Source organism: Tupaia chinensis, unplaced genomic scaffold (genome assembly GCF_000334495.1).
Source record: "Tupaia chinensis unplaced genomic scaffold, TupChi_1.0 Scaffold148470_1, whole genome shotgun sequence".
Classification (NCBI taxonomy): Eukaryota; Metazoa; Chordata; class Mammalia; order Scandentia; family Tupaiidae; genus Tupaia; species Tupaia belangeri.
The window spans coordinates 427,033-442,129 of NW_006208319.1; the positions used below are offsets into that span (position 1 = coordinate 427,033).

A 15,097-nucleotide genomic window follows, 5' to 3' on the forward strand; every position below is an offset into this window, starting at 1 on the left:
ACACTTATCTCTCTAGATCCTTGATTGACTTTTTCCATAGAGCTCTATTAAACTCCTCCCAAAATGCCATGTGTTTGTCTATTTTCTCTGAGCCCTTTCTTACATTATTCCCCTACATTAAATGCTTTTTACCCCTCCTCTCATTATTGTCTGGCTATTTTTTTTTTCCTGGTGTCCAAGTAAATTCTACTCTTTGTAAAGTCTTCTGTAATTCCCTGATGCCAGTTTAGGTATCTCCTCTTCGTGTTTCTAGAGCATGTGTAGCCTCTTGCTGTAGTTTTAACCGCACTGTATGTCATCAGCTATTTCCTTTTCTTACTAATTTATATGGAGGAAGGCATGGGGTCTAGCTCACCATTATATTTCAAGTTCTTAGTACACAGGTGGTCAGTAAGCATTTATTGAGAGGAGAAGAGTAGATGTTAACGGATTTCTCTCTCAATTAAAATTCTTTTGCTTTTAAGTGTTAGAAAACCCAATCCAAATAGTGTAAGCAAAAGTGGGATTCAATGGTGCATGTGAGCAAAGATGTCTATATGTTATGTTGGTCTGGGGCTTGGCTTGCTTCAGGGGCCCAAAAGATGACAACAGGACTCATGTTTTCTTTCCTCATTTCTTGGTTCTACTCCCTTTGGTTTAGCTCGATTTTGGGCCTGGGTATTCTTCATGGTAGCAAGATGGCTATAGCGACTTCGGGTCTCACATCTTTAGACATGCAAGTCCAGTGAGGGGAAAATGCTTGCTTCACTCTGAGAAGCCTGAGCAAAAACCTCATGGAATGTCAGTGACTCTGAGAGGAGTCTTATGCCCTTCCTGGACCAATCACTATTTGTCCTGGAGAATCCAAGGCTCTGATTGGCCAGGTCTGGGTCACATGTCATTCCCAGATCTGCTCTACCTAAACCACTCACACTAGGGCTGAGGGATGGAGCTGGAGGTTAGGAAAGCATATACTCCACAAAGGGAAATCTTGGTCTTTCCCTGGAATTTGGTGAGAGAATTCTCAGTGACCTCCTTCCCCCCAAAAAAAGAAATTTCTATTAATTATGCCTATAATTCAAGGGGATATGGAAGACAACAAATCAGCAATGATATTCCAGGTTAAGCAATCAAAGAAATAGGTACAGAAACAAGAATGTGGGACCAGCAGTTGGTGTAATGGCTATTTTATTGGACTCCCACGTAGTTGACCATGGTTTGAGTCCCAGACCCAGTGGCTTAAACTCATGCTGGGTGTGTGTGTGTGTGTGCATGCCCAAGATCCCAAGATGCGAATGGAGGAGAAGAGATTGCAGTGTGGCCATCCCCCCTGGGGGTGATGTCTCACTTTCTGTCTCTCTGTCTCTCTCTCTCTTTCTGGTGAGCACACATGCCCTATAGCCAAAACCTCCCCAAAAATAGCAACAACAATGTGTAATATTGGGGCTGACAGGTGGTGTGGTGGTTGAAGGCAATGGACTCCCACATGGCTGACCCTGGTTCAAATCCCAGACCTGGTGGCTTGCTTTCTCACTTTTCCCCTCTCTCTTTCTTTCTGATCAAACTGGAAAATAATAATAATGATAATAGTATATAAGGATAAATAAAATAATTCTTAAAAAAAAAAGAATGTGTAATGTCATCAAAATAAAGATGAGTAGTATTTGTTCAGCATCTATCTCAAGGCAGAAATTTGTCATACAATATTTCATTTAATCCTCAGAATAATCCTGCTACATAGGCAGCTGAGAATTTTAGGGTAAACTGTGCTTCAGATTGAATATATGGCTTACCCAGGTCACATAGAAAGTGATTTAGCTGGAAAGGGGCTAGTGCTTCTTTGTCTCCATGAAACCATATCAGTAAGACTTGAGCAAGGTGTCAAATCCAGCGAGAAGGTAGATAAGGATGTGGCCAGACATTTGCCAACTGAGAAACCACAGCTGACTTTCATGATGGCTACTTCAGAAGAACTACAAGGGCTGAAGGCACTGAATAATGAACAGTGACTATTCTTCCAGAAAGTTTGATGATAAAAGGAGAAAGAGGACACCAAAATTTAAATGTGTCTCCTCAGCCACAAAGTTGGCTCCTCAAAGGCAAAGATCAAGGAGACCTTAGCTATTTATGTCTCCAGCACAGGATAGCATCTTGCTCATGGTGTCCATCACTACACATGGTTAAATGAGTGAGTGAATGATTGATTGTATGAATGAAAGATGAAGAACTCATATCCCAAGAGGAAAAATGAAGAGAGAAAGAGGGCCAGCTAGTGGCTTGATGATTAAGGTGGCTGAATCCCACATGGCCAGACTCAGTGGCTCAAAAAATGCTCCACATGCACATGCATCCATGCCCAAGGTCCCAGGAAGAGAATGGACTAGAGGGCCATCCCCCATGTGTGTGTAGGGGGGTGCTTTCTCACATCCTGTCTCTCTTTAGCTCTCTCCAGAGAGCACACTCACTCTATGCCAGATTAAAAAAAAAAAATTAGAAAAAATACCCCTGTAGGAATGGGTTAGATTTGAACCTGTTTTTAGGGCAAGTATAAAGAGGTTGACAAGGAAATAAAAGGCTGATGATGAAGCAAAGTCTCCTGTGAAGTTCAAATTCCAAGGAGAAAGAAGCCTTAAATAAAGATTTCACTTTTTTTCCCAAGACCAAGAGGGAGAGAGGACAATGTGGCCTGTGGTCTTTAGAGAGTCTGGGGTGGAGGGGAAGAAAACCAAAAGTACTCTTATCTATTGTCCTTGGTCTCTACTGTGAAAAAATAAAGCTTTTATTTCGACAGCTCTATTGAACGTACCTTCAAGGCAGACTCAATATTTTAATTCATGCCTTACGCCCACAGTTCCAGGCATAGAGAATATGCTAAAATAGATGTATACACTCACTAGGTCAAATTAAATAAAATCAAATGATCTTTTATAGAAATTGGAGCATGGCCCACAGAAAGGGCAGTTAGGATATTAGCAATATTGGGCAGCTTTCAGGGACTTTGGTAGGATGCTGTGGGAAGAGAGAGGAAGGCAATACCAAACAGCCATGTTATCTACTCTACAAAACCCCTTCTCTGGGTGAATAACTCCTGTCATTCTCTTTTTAAAATACAAGCTTACACCCTAGTTCTTCTGAACACCTGGGTTTGAAAAGTGATTACTAGGTTGAGCATTTGTAATAACAGGTCTGTCTTGGGAAATTATAGATGTAAGGTCTCAGAGGCTAGCAATCAGGAGGGATTTGCTAAGCCTCCCCTGGGCCGATACCAGGGCTGTCCCTTTGAGCAGACTGACTCAGCCAGCAATGCCACCTGAAATGCCACCTATTCAGCAGGTCACACGGCTTCTGCCCACATGCTCTATTCTGCCCACCCTCTAAGGGTCCTGACACCAGCCCAGTGAATAAAGCCTAGGGCTGCAGGGGGTGCTGTCAGCTGCAGAATACAGTCTGGTCTTGAATTCTAATAGGCTTTAAATCCTTGACTTCATAAAATGAGGTGCCTGGGAAGATAGATGACTGCTGATTAGAACAGTGTGAGCTAAAAATTTTTAAATAATCTGCAGTGAAAAACTCACTTGCCTGGCTGTATTTCATCTCTAACAAGAATAAGCATAAAATAAATGGACATGGTTAGGAGTGAGATAGAGTGGAGTGTTGATACCAGTGGGCTCCCTTTGGCCTTTATTGACGTGTTCCTCTGAGCTAGAACAACGAAAAGGACTAAAGAGAATGGAGCTTAAGGGGCTAGGCAGTGGCACAGAGATAGCACAGCTGGACCCATGTGGGAGTCTTGAGTTGATGTTCCTGGGCCTTCCTGTGCACGCTGGGTACATGTGTGCACATGATCTGGGCTGGCAGAGGCTGGGAGTGGATTGTGGTGTGGTGAGGGGACCCTTTGGGGAGTGCCTCTCTTTCTCTCTGTGTTGCTCTTGCTCTCTTTGTGTGTGTCTCTATCTGGAGGAAAAGAATAGGTAAGCTAAAAAAAATGAGTGGAGTTTAACTCCACTTCTTTGTGTTTATGGGGTGACCAGATGGGGATAGGGTGAGTGAATAATAAAGGACCTCACTTGTCTGCCTCCAGGGATTTTTTGTCTTGTGTGTAAACATAGGTTGTTTATTTCTAAGTAAGCTATCTTGGAGTCTTATTTTGCACAGTTTGTGCATGTTTTCAGTACAGGCCCAGAAGGGGGCAAGTGGGGAGGATCAGAGACTTTGGCCAGAATGAGATTTTTTTTTTAAGGGAGTTTTTTTGTTATAGGGTGCCTGTGCTTGCTGGAGAGAGACAGAGAAACAGAAAGCAGAAAAAATCACACACACACACACCCCGGGGGGGATGGCCATGCCACAATCCCTTCTCCATTTTCCTCTCAGGATTTTGGGCATGCATGCACACGCGCCTGGTGTGTTTTAAGTCACCCAGTCTAGGACTCAAACTTCAGTCAACTATGTGAGAGTCCAGTTACATAACCATTATGCCATCTGCTGGTCTGGTCCCCAGAATGAGATTTTTGATCTAGAAATTTTTTACCTCATTTCAAGCAATATATCTTTGGCTCTTTTTACCCATTTAATTTACCCAGTTCTACCAGGCAGAGTTTTCCTTTTCCAATACACATATATGTTAAACAATTGCCTGTACAGTGGAGCATCTATTGCTGTAATGAAGGCCAGGCCAAGCTGTGTGATGGTTGAAGTGCATCTTCAGCTTCACCACTTTCTCTTGACCCTGCCCTCCCCATGTCCTTAGCACAATCTAGCTGTCAAGGAACTCAGTGAACTTTTGGTTTAAGGTGTGACCTTCCTCATAGTATATTTTCATCCTAATAATAGATCTTAAATCTTGCTTTCCTGTACATGATATTATTTGACCAGTAAGTAACCTGTGAAAAAAAACAGTAATGGGCATTATCTTTCAAAAACTATCTTTTTAGGTTTCTTTCTTTCTTCCATGAGGGAGAGAGAGAGAGAGACAGAGAAGACAGTGAGAGAGAGAGAAAGAGAGAGCACAAGGCACCCCAACAGGGTCTTAAAGCTGTGATCCATTCCCAGCTGCAACCAACCCCAGATCATGGGTACTTGCATGGCTGGCATACTCAGGGAGATCTCTGGACATGAATCTGGATCTTCCCATGTGGGTTAGCCTCACAGAGTGTTGAGTCTTACTGCTATACCACTGCCTGGCCCAGCAAAAGGCATTGTTGACCACTTGTAAAACAAACTTTCATTTACTGGCTACTTTTTCTTTGCCAATCTTTGCCAATCTCTGCCAGGCCAGCCAGTGGCATGGCAATTAAGGCAGCTGGATCTTACATGGGTGACAGCGCAGTTCGAGTTCCAGATCTGGCAGCTAAAACAAACAAACAAACAAACAAACAAAAAAACAAACAAAAAAAAACACTTTGGGCACGTGTGCATGCATGCCAAAAATCTCTAGAGGGGACTGGAGAAGAGATTGTGAAATGGCCATTCCCCCTTGGGGGTGCTTTCTCAACCTCTCCCACTGTTTTCTCTCTCCAGCTAGCACACGCACCCAATAGGAAAACAATTTTTTTTTTTGGAGAGGTTTTTGCTATAGGGCGCGTGCGCTCGCCAGACAGACAGAGAGAAACAGAGAGACAGAAAGCGAGATATCACCCCACAGGGGGATGGCCACGCCGCAATCCCTTCTCCTCCATTCTCCTCTCGGGATCTTGGGCACACACACACATGCACCCGGAGTGAGTTTTAAGCCACCGGGTCTGGGACGCAAACCGTGGTGGACTACATGGGAGTCCAGCGACATAGCCATTACGCTAACTGCTAATCCCGGAAAACAAATTTTTAAAAAATCATAATTACTCTGTGAAGTTGATAATTTGTTTTGATCAATTATTTATTTATAAGAGGTTGATAATATTATCCCCATTTTACAGAGAAGAAAGCTAGGTATAATACCCAATGTCAAAAAGCTAACTGGGGGCAAAATCAGGATCAAGGCCTGGATCTGGCTAGGTCCAAATCCTCTGCTTTTAGCTTCTGTGCTATTATATAGTGTGCAGAAGGCAGGGTAGGTAGCAATTAGCATGCTCATTGCATAAAGATTTTTTAAATCTTTTACTGTTTTACAGAACAAATGGTACTGCTGGAGCTAGGGCCCTTTAAAGATAATGTTAGCATACAACTCCTGCACTTGGATTGGGCTGCCATGATGGATTTCTAGGCACAATAATAAGCAATAAAAAATTTTCTTGTACCTCTCAAATCATGTAGTTAGTACCTGACTCTTAAACTGAGTTAAAATAAAATGGAAGAATCTCAAGAATCTCCTCAGTATGGCTTCTTCCCCTACTATTCCATTGACATTGACCCTGTTAAAACTACCTGTGTCCTCTTGGCTGAGTCACCTTTACTTCCTGTTTACATCTGTCTTGGTCTCTGCAGCGTTTCATTGAAAATCTTATAGAAAAACCACTTATCAAACATCTTCCTCCCTTGACTTCAGAGTAGTAGTCTGTCCTAGTTTTACTTTTCTGGCTTCTTCTTGACCTCTTTTAAAGGCTTGCATTTCTCTATGTTGGCCATGGTTCTGGTGCCAGTACAGAACACACCTTAGTTAATTTGAGTGGAAAGAGAAAATTGCAAGGTATTCAATGGCTCACAGAATCAGTAGACGAGCTAGTTAACTCCAGGTTGAATTACCAGGGGTGCTGTTGCTTATGCGACAATTAATAAGTGCCTGTGAATAGGGCCCACCATTCGCTTGTGTCACACCTTCACAGCATTCGCCATGGTACCGTAGAGGAGGGAGTAGAGATCTGAGCTGCACTCTTCCTGGCAAGATGTCTATTGGTGTGCCAATCAAAGTCCTGCATGAGGCAGAGGGCCACACTGTGACATGTGAGACTTATACTGGTGAGGTATATTGGCAGAAGCTCACTGAAGGACAACAGGAACTGCCAAATGTCCAACATCACAGTCATATACAGAGACAGCCAGTGGCAGTTGGAATAGGTGTACATCCGTGGCAGCAAGATTTGCTTTCTCATTTTGTCTGATATGCTGAAGAATGCACCCATGTTAAAGAGCATGAAAAATAAGAACCAAGGCTCAGGGGCCGGCCAGGGAAAAGTTGCTATTCTAAAGGCCCGAGTGGGTGTGAGAGGAAGAGGATGTGGAATGGAACGTGGAAATAAACTCTGGAAGCGAAGATGATTTTTTCTGTTGAACAGAACTTTCAGCCCTTCTTTTTTCTTTTGGGTTATCTGGGTTCTTGGGGTTGGGCACTTGTGTGTATGTTATAGGTTTTCTTCTGACATCTTTCTCTTTAGATGAGAAGAAATGTTAAGCTAAATAAAGCTGGTTGTTTGGTTTTGGGAAAAAAAATTTAAAAGTAAGTGCCTGTGAAACTAGGAAACTGCCTTGCTATCTGTCACCTTGAGACCTAGAGTTACTGTACTCCATACTAGCAAAGTGGATGCTTCCTGCCCTGGCTAGCCTCTTGCTCATTCAGCTCTGTAACTGGAGAAGAAGGGAAGTTGCTAATAAACACCTCTATTCTCTTTAGATCTTAAGTGAGCTTTTCAGTTGGATCTAAGAACCAAACTGAGACATGTTAAAAGAAGAAAAGTATTGGGACCAGCAGATGGCATAATGGCTACGTCACTGGACTCCCATGTTCGATCATGGTTCTAGTCCTGGACCCGGTGGCTTAAATTCACACTAGGTGCATGTGTGTGCGTGCCCAAGATCCCAAGAGAATGAAGGACAAGGGATTGCAGTGTGCCCATCCCCCTGGGGGTGATTTCTCGCTTCTTTCTGTCTCTCTGTCTCTCTCTGTCTTTCTGGCAAGTGCACACGTCCTATAGCAAAAATCTCCCCCCCACCCCTAAAAAAGAAGAAAAGTATAGAAGTTTTACTAATTTTGCATGTACATGGAGACCCTCACAATAGAATGAAGATTTTAAAAAATGGCCAAAGCAAGATACTATTATACTTTTTAGACCAAGAACAATACATTTGTAAAGAAATGACAGGACAACGGGACCTCTAGGGCTAGCTGCAGTAAATTCTAGGGAAGTCACAGGACATACACAAGGGAATGAAAAGCTAGTGGAAGATAAGGGTTTCCTCATTGAGTTTCTTTATGTGGGCCAAACAGCCCAGTTTCCAGTCTCTGGGTAAGGAATATTTCCTTGCCCTCTTGCAGGAAAGACCCCTCCCAAAGGAATATTTATGGTCTGCTACATGTAGGAAGAAGCAAGTCAGATGGCCTGTTCTGCAGCCACAGTTTCTCCTATGTTTTCAGCATGGAATCATCAGTATGCCAAGCCTGCATATTTGAGTTAGCATGTTCTTATCTCCTTCAGAATCTTATGAGTTTGTCTAACTGGCAGAACCTAAATCACATCCTTGGATACCCTAGCTGTAAGGAGTCTGAGAAATGTAGTTTTTAGCTTTCCCGTTTTGCAGTACAAGTAAGGACATTAAACGGAGATTGCCACAGGCATTGAGTCACATATGTCCTTAATTTTTTTTTTTTTGGAGAGGTTTTTGTTATAGGGCATGTGCGCTCGCCAGATAGAGAGACAGAGAGACAGAAAGCGAGAAATCACCCCCCAGGGGGGGTGGCCACACCGCAATCCCTTCTCCTCCGTTCTCCTCTCGGGATCTTGGGCACCCACGCACATGTGCCCGGCGTGAGTTTTAAGCTACCGGATCTGGGATGCGACCTGTGGTCGACTACATGGGAGTCCAGCGACATAGCTATTACGCTAACTGCTGGTCTCCGTCCTTAAATTTTGATGTTCTTCAGGTTTACATTGTGAAGCCTTTTTCTTTTCTGGTGCTATCTCTGGCCAATTCATGGCTTTGGCCACCATCAGGATTATGACTAAACTAGATGTCTTGCCTGACCTTTTGACTTGAATGTATAGCTGGCTATGAGATAGATCCACTTCCTCTGAAATCAGCGTCCTCCTTCTGTAATTTCTATGTAAGTGAATGGCACCATCATCTACCCAGTAATCCAAACCTGAAACTGGGGATATTGCTCTGTTCCTCATCTGCCTCATGCAAATGGTATAGACTAGTCTATATTATCCAGCCTTCCTAAAATCAGAGCCACCTGACTACCTCCTGGCCAATATATTATGAACATGGGCGACATGAGCAAAGTCCTGATGAAACCCATGGAATCCCCTCATACATCATCTGTACCCTCTCCCCTCATACATCATCGTTACCCTCTTGCCCTATCTGCCAAATAAATGGAATATCAGGAGCCCAGAGGAGAACAGAGACATTGCTGTGAGGAGCCTGGATCCTTGAATGACTGAATGGAGCTTTGCAACACCCAGAACTAATTAATATTGTACTGTGATATGGGGTTATGGTGGTCAGAAAAATATGCTGCTCAGATCTCTTGCTAAAGGGAGCAAGATGTGTTATGCTACCCCACGGGATCTACCATTATGTTGGAGCCTAGACTACACTCTACCAGCCAATGACTGAGCATGGTGGTGGTACTAATTAATCCCCATTCTTGCAAAACACAAGTAACTTTGATGCATGGATTCTCCATTGGCCTCGTTGAACCTATCTTCACTATGCTGAAGTCCAAGGCTCTTTCTACCCAATTCTACCTGGTTTCCTGTCCTCCTTATTGCATTATACTATAGAGATTTTTGGATTGTTTGCAAATAGTAGTTGGTCTACCATAAGGTAATTATCAAGGTCTGAATATTTCCAAAAGTTGTTTTCTCTCCTCTTTGCAACTGTCTTAGTTTAGGCCTCCTGAGATAACGGCCCTAAGGCAATTTCTTAACATCTGTCTGGAAAGTAAAGCACACAGGCCACAGACTTTCCTTTCTCAGGGATGGAGCACAGTATTTATGAAAGCATATTGTAAACACATGAGTAAGTAAAGTGTCCATTTAATTATACAGATGTCCTATGCATTTTCATTTATACTTTATCTCCTTTTTAAACTAAAAATGTAATTGTTGGGAAAAAAAAGAAATAAAAAGGAAGTGGAAATAAAGATAAAGTATAAACAGGCAATACAACATTTTATTCTCCACTGATATTAGAGGTTGTATTAGGAAACTCTTAGAAGCTCGAACAACGACAAGATGGGATGTGAGTTATGCATGGTATAATATTCCCATGACTCTGGCATTAACTCCATTCAAAATAGCACATTTAAAAATAACTAGTGGGGGGACCAGCAGCTAGCGTAATGGCTATGTCGCTGGACTCCCATGTAGTCGACTGTGGTTGGAGTCCTGGACCCAGTGGCTTAAACTCAGGCCAGGCACGTGTGTATGCGTACCCACGATCCCAAGAGGAGAAAGGAGAAAAAGGGATTGCAGCGTGGCCACCCCCCTGGGGGGTGATTTTTTGCTTTCTGTCTCTTTGTCTCTCTCTGTCTTTCTGGTGAGCGCACATGCCCTATAGCAAAAACCTCTCCAAAAAAAAAAAAAGTAACTGAGGGGCCAGCCAGTGGTGTGGTGGTTATGGTGGCTGGATGTCACATGACCCACTATATGGTTCAAGTCCCAGACCCAGTGGCTTGAAAAAACATGCTGGGTACGTGTGCATGTATGCTCTAAATTCCAAAAAGAGGAAGAAATGAAGAAGGGATTGCAGTGTGACCATTCCCTGTGCAGGGAAGTGGGTGGGAGGGCATTTTCTAACTTTCTCTCTCTCCTGTGAGCATAAATGCCCTCAGGAAAAATTTTTTTTAAAAGAAAAAAGGAAGCAGCAGATGGTATAATGGTTACATCGCTGGACTCCCATGTAGTTGACCATGGCTTGAGTCCTGGACCCGGTGGCTTAAAACTCACCCTGGGCATATGGGTGTTTGTGCCCAAAGTCCCAAGAGGAGAATAGAGAAGGGATTGGGGTGTGGCCATCCCCCTGGGGGGTGATTTCTCAGTTTCTGTCTCTCTGTCTCTCTGGCGAGCGCACACGCCCAATTTAAAAAAAAAATCTCTTAAAAAAAGGGTCAGTCAGGATAGTGTTTAAAAAAAAAAAAGGCTAGATTCCACATGGCTGACTGTGAAGTTCGAGTCCTGGGCCCAGTTGCTTTAAAAAAACATGCTAAGCATGCATGCTGCATACATGCCCCAAATTCCAAGAGGAGAATGGAGGAAAATGGGTTGCAGTACAGGCATTCCCTCCCTCCCCCTAGAAGGTGATTTATACTTTCCCTCTCTGTGTCTCTCTGTCTCTTTCTGGTAAGCACATATGCCCTATAGCAATTTTTTTAAAATAAAAAAAAAAAAGGCAATCAGCATACCTGGTAGGGAAGATACTATGATGATGAAGGTAGTTTTCCCAGGGTGAGGCTTATTCATTACATGTAGGATGTGTTGGCTCTGCAGTTTCCCCAAATGTAGAAAACTTGACTGCACGATTTCTGGTAGTGGGGGACTGTGTTCATGCTTTCCCTTGATTTAAAATAAAGTAAAATATAAAATAAGATAAAAGCAAATGGCTGAGAGTGCTCTATTTTTTTTTGTTGTTGAGATTTTTGCTATAGGGTGTGTGCGCTCACCAGACAGACAGAGAGAGACAGAGACAGAAAGCGAGAAATCACCCCTCAGGGGGGATGGCCATGCTGCAATCCCTTTTCCTCCATTCTCCTCTCGGGATCTTGGGCATGCACGCACATGCGCCCGGTGTGAGTTTAAGCCACCGGGTCTGGGACTCGAACCGCGGTCGACTATGTGAGAGCCCAGCGACATAGCCATTACACTAACTGCTGGTCCCAAGAGAGTGCTCTATTTATCATTTATGTCAAGTGGCTGAGATTGTTTTGTATGTATTCGTGTGTGTATCTATATTCTGGTGCCTATTTAAATTTATAAAAAACCAAGTCATTCATAATTTCAATTCTTTATTATTATTTTCAAATATAAAATGCAATTTAAATATAATTACATTTAAATACAAATTAAATACAAGCAATTCCCACAGTTGAGTGTACACCTCCCATGCTATATGCAAGGCAAATTACACCATGTCCTACTAAAAAGATTTCTCAGAGGCTCTGGTCCCATTGAGATAAGGAGTAAACTCTTGAGAACAGCATTCCAGGCCCTCTGTGAACTATCCCTTGCTTCACTTCTTGTGATGTGTCAATATCTACAGTCAACTCCAGTCCTAGCAAATCAATTGCCATTTCTCCAATGCACCATGGCTCTCTCTTTCTTTAAAGTCTTTGCAAGCACTATTTGTTCCGGAGGGAGCATCTTTTCCCAACTCTTGTCTTCTTCTGAAAACTAAGACACAGTGTATGTGTCCTCTTCTCCAAGAAACTCTACCTGAAACCACTCTTAGTTCATTTCCAAATCCAGATTGGATTTGTGCCTTCCCCACTGCCACCCCCCCCTACCCCTTACTCCTCTTTCTTAAGGCTCCCACAGCATCCTCTGTCATAGCATGCTATTGAAATTGCTGTTTTACCTTTCAGTTCTCCCATGAACTAGTTAGAGTCTTAAAGTTGGGCATCAATTTCACATAAATATGTTTCTCCAAGTAATATTTAATGGATATTTATAAAATCATGCAAGACCCAAAAAAGTGAATGAAAAATAATGCTGAATTCTTTAGTACACAATCTATGTATTTTTTGTACAGTTTGTAAAGATCAGTCATTTGCTAATACCAAAATATTGATTTTTATATTCTGTTGTGGGCATGTAAGTGTATTGAGTTAGCCAAAATTTTAGGGTCAGAATTTCAGGAACGGAGTCAAGGAAGAAGACTAATTAATGAGATTAAGTAGGGCTTGCTCAGGGATCCATGGACTCACAAAAATTATATGCAAAATTATGTATGCATATATGCATAAGCTTATCTTCATGTGTTCTCATAGGAAAGTAAGCAAGGATTTTTTTAAAGGAAGAGTGGAAAGTAGTCAAGTTTAGTCAGAAAAAGCGCAACGGAAGCACTCTGGTAGACAGTGAGGAGAGAAGAGAGGACCTTGGAAATGAGATGGCAGTTCCAAAGAAGGGAATGTCTCTCACCATCAAACATCAAATGTGATTGGATTAAACTGTATATGCTTCCTTCCCCACATTCTGTTAAGAAGTCTATGTCTGCCTTTTGTTTTCTGTTGACCAGAATGAAAAAAGGGGAATTTCAAAAATGCAGTTCCATCATTGTATGGTGGGGATGCTCTGCTCAATGGAAACTGGATCCCACTTGGTGACTTGAGTTTGAGTCCCTGGCCAGGTCAGCCTGAGACACACCAGGCACACTTGTGTGAGTGAACATGATCTGATGGGTTGGAGGATTAGATGAAGGGAACAGCAGCAAGACTGGATCCTCTGAAGCGTGCTTTTCTCTCTCTCCTCTCTCTCTCACCCTATCATAAAGAGAATGATTACAGAGAAAGATGAATCTGATTTACATATAAAATGATTTGTAAATATACTTGTGAATAAATTCAGCAAGTGAAGAAAAAGGGAGACTTGAAGAGCAGCAGCTTAGATGAGTGGAACCCAGGAATGAGATGTCCAAACAGGACTTTTAGAAAGTATAATTTTTCTCAGTGAATGTGATAAAACTTCCTTCTTTCTCTTTCTTTCTTTCTTTCTTTTTCTTTTCTTTTTTTTTTTTTTTTGACCAAACTTTAGTAAAGACATAAGTTATTTTTCAAGCTCTTAGGAATCAGATTTGTTTTCTGATTTGTTTACGTGCCACATGACAACAGGGATTCAACTTACGGTAGAGGTGCAGGTCCCTACTTGTTTTGCTGTGGGGCAGCTTAGAGTTTACAGCCCGACACACCTATTTTTGGTCTGGGTTGAGTTGGTTGAAAGGAGGTGAGAGTCTAATTGACCTCTTATCAGCAGTTTCACTAATCAAGCCACTCCCGGATTTTTATTTGCTTTTTAGGAGGTTTGGGCCAGTCTTCAAGTGGGGAAACATACCTAGGACAAACTACTAAGTCTACACAAAGAACACAGACGGTGTTACCATGTTCTCCTGAGCGATTTTTTTTTTTTTTGAGAGGTTTTTGCTATAGGGCGTGTGCGCTCGCTGGACAGACAGAGACAGACAGAGAGACAGAAAGCAAGAAATCACACCACATCAGGGGATGGCCATGCTGCAATTCCTTCTCCTCCCTTCTCCTCTCAGGATATCGGGCATGCACGCATACACGCCTGGTGTGAGTTTAAGCCACTGGGTCCGGGACTTGAACCGTGGTCGACTACATAGGAGTCCAGTGACATAGCCATTACGCCAATTGCTGGTCCCATCCTGAGCAATTTTTTAAATGACTATTTCTTTTACTATTAAAATGCAATGGAGCCAGCTGAAGACAGTGGTTAGGGTGGCTAGATCCCCCATGGCTGATACAGCAATTGAAGTGCCAGACCTGGAGGTTTGAGAAATACACTGGACATGTGTATGTGCACAAGCCCACCCCAAACCTCCAAAGGAGGTAAAGAAAAAAAAGCATGACTAGTCCCCATAGGAGGTTGCTTTCTCACTTTCCTTCTCTCTCTGTCTCTCTTAGGCAAGCACATGTGCCCTTTGGCAAATTAACACAAAAGCAAAAATAAAAAAACACATTGCTGTTAAAATACAATTTTTAAATTGCAGTGGACACTGGTGTGTGCTGGCCAGATGAGCTGCTTCCTTTCCGGCCTGAAGTTCTCCTTCCTCCAGCTGTGGGAATGTTGACGGCAGACAGCTCCCAGCTAAGCCCTTCTCCCTGAAGTTACACTGAGATGAAAAGAGCCTCTTCATCCAAGGTTACTTCCCCTTCCCAGGGGCAGCACACATGCAATGCCTGGTCAGCCTGCCCAGTTTGGGAATGAGTCTTTAAGGCCATTCCAGTTCCAGAGATCCTCATGGAATCTGCTGCAGCCTTTGTTGTGAGGTTATCACAGTCACACTTTAGTCTGCTCAGTTCTGCTTCTTCACTACTCTTCTGATATTTACCCAAAAGCCCCCTCCTCTCCTACCTCCAATAAACCTCATGCATGTTAATTTTCCTCTGGAAGCAAAACATGCTTCCAAGAAAATCCAGCTTGTAACCTTGAGACAGTTGGTGGCAGAATTGGTGCAAGGAAATGTGGTAGGCAGTCAGCTAGTAATAAGCAAACAGCCCTAAGAAAATAGC

At 42.8% G+C, this 15,097-nt stretch overlaps 1 non-coding gene and 1 pseudogene across 1 annotated transcript; both read left to right on the plus strand.

Annotated features, from left to right (window-relative positions):
• Positions 1-6,797: 6,797 nt before the first annotated feature.
• LOC102493016 (small nuclear ribonucleoprotein Sm D3 pseudogene) lies at positions 6,798-7,170 on the plus strand (annotated as a pseudogene).
• A 4,079-nt stretch (positions 7,171-11,249) lies between these two features.
• LOC114006502 (U1 spliceosomal RNA) lies at positions 11,250-11,412 on the plus strand. The gene has a single exon (XR_003548208.1). It is a non-coding gene; the product is annotated as a U1 spliceosomal RNA (small nuclear RNA).
• Positions 11,413-15,097: the final 3,685 nt, after the last annotated feature.